Here is a 2381-nt window from a genome sequence, read left to right on the forward strand (position 1 = left end):
ATTAAGCTTGTGTTATACAACAGACACAACATTTAAAAAGGCTATTTAATTGCAACTTGTAAGGTAAACCAGCCTAAGTTAAAAGGCTCCCTTTGTTCCCCATTTGATAACTATGGTAATGCCTGGTCTTCCTCTCTCTTAACTTTTACATCTTTAGAGAAGGAAACCTTTGGCTCCTTTTTCTCATCTGCTTGCCTTGGTGCTGAACTCCCTGAGTTCATCCTGGCTTTACTGTTTTGTGACTTTGCTTTGATTTAAAGTGCTCATAGCTTCTTCATTCACAACAAGTCTGCAGCTTCTCTCTCAGTTTCTGCCTCCATCAGCTGCCAGAGGAGGAGTCCTGTGCGGGATGGGGAGGGGAGAGAATGACACAGCATCTCCTCCTCATTTCCTTTCCTTGCATCCACTTCTGCCTCTCCCTCTCCTCCCACCTCTCCTCCGTCTTCTTTCTCCCTCCCTCTCACACCTTTCCTCCCCCTCCTTCTTCCTCCTCTGTCTTTCTTCTTTCTTGCTTATTTTTCTACTAGGCAGAAAAATAAGAAGAGGAGGAAAAGTGTCTCACACAAGGTGTTTTAGATGGATAGAGTAATTTTCTCATTCCTTCCCACACCCTTCTCTCTTTCTTTTCTAAAAGAATAAATGACTTTATTTCTTTTAGCTCACCCACCTCAATCCCTTTCATCTTGATTTACTTGTTGGGATGGAAGAAGCAGAGCTGGATATAGCTTCACTAACAGGTAATACTTTTCTTGGTAGTTCTAGCAAGAGGTTACCAACACAAAAATTTATAACCTCAATAATAGAGTTATTCAGAAGCAGTTTTTTTACAGACCCTGTATGATTCACACAGAGCAAAAACACTTCACTGACATTTAAACGATATTTTAAAGCAAGATTTAAACTGTTTTCCTTACACTCATTATCAATGTTAGGATATTTTCTCAGTACTATTGCAGAATTTGTGCTGATCTATCCACACAGCTGCAACTGCGTTCCCCTTGAGACCAAGGATACATTCTGACAAGGTGGTAAAGATGGAAGCTAAGAGGACCACTTAAAAATCACTTAAAACGTGTATATTTTTAACTGATTCAGTCAAACAGCTATATTGATACTATTTGGTCATTTGCTTATCATGAAAATATCCCTGACAATTTGGATTTATAATGCATGATTTAATACGTCAGCACTCAAAAGAAAATAATCCAGGGTTGTAAACAATATTTTGACTGTCAACTAAATTTAAATATATCAATTACTGGAATCTTATTCAATGGTTTTAAACACAGATATATATTTTAATTTAAAGTAGTACATTTTAAAACATGAAATTTCCTTTATGGTCAAATTTTTAAACCCTTGTAAAATTTAAAATATTACCACTGAATTTGAATAATCATCTTAAACCTTTGGGTCTTTTGATTTTCCCTGAGAGAATTAAAAACGTGTTTTAAAGAAATAGGTAGAAATGCTATGATGAAGGTACTACATTCATTTGGGTCACAATTCTTGGTACAGAGTGGTTGTTTATTAACATTATTTTTATTTAAAAAAACTCAGTAAAATCATTGATTTGTTTTGGGGAAAAGTATTTCTAAGAAATCTTTAGCTTTTTGTTCAACTTGATAACTCTGTCCATGAAAACGGTGTGTGTTGTGGGGGAGAGTCTTTCAACACCAAAAGCCACAAATTCCCCAGAATTTGCAGTGTTCTAGCACAAAGGAGGGAGTAAAAAAGGAGCATTTGAAACTGTCAAAATGTAAATGACACATTTAAGGTACATTCATCTGGCACAGTAACACTTGACAATTCTTTTTTATCACACCTCACATATTTAGTTTCCATCATTTTCAAAACGTGACATTTTAATATAGGATTTTATGACTTCGAGATTTTGCCCATTTATAGACACCTATGTGGACACTGTACAATAAACTTCTGTCTTGTTTTCCTGGACTAGATTTGAAGCCTAGGTTAAGTTTGTGTTAAGGTTGCCCCTTCCCTGGCTGCCAAGATGACCAAAGAGAGGCCCTTGGGATTCTCTTCTTGGCGAGCACACTAGAGGTGCTCCATCCACCTTCCATCTCGCCCTCCTCACCTCCACAACGCACCAAAGAGGCCAGTCCAAAGAAGAAAGCTGTGAATAAAACTGCTCTTCCATTTCCTCCTCAGGACCAAACCCATGATATCTGACATCCTTAACTTACCACCAAATAGTTAATCTGCCGAGGTCCCCCTTACTGCTTTTTACCCATAAAGCGTTTGTTTGTCTCCTATGTTGACTCAGCTCCCGAAAACTTCTGTATTCTGCAAGCCCTTTCACTCTGCCCACTGGAAAAAAACCTCCTCCTATGAACAGCTCCTTTACCTTCCTGATCTAA

This window comes from Nomascus leucogenys, chromosome X (assembly GCF_006542625.1).
Source record: "Nomascus leucogenys isolate Asia chromosome X, Asia_NLE_v1, whole genome shotgun sequence".
Classification (NCBI taxonomy): domain Eukaryota; kingdom Metazoa; phylum Chordata; class Mammalia; order Primates; family Hylobatidae; genus Nomascus; species Nomascus leucogenys.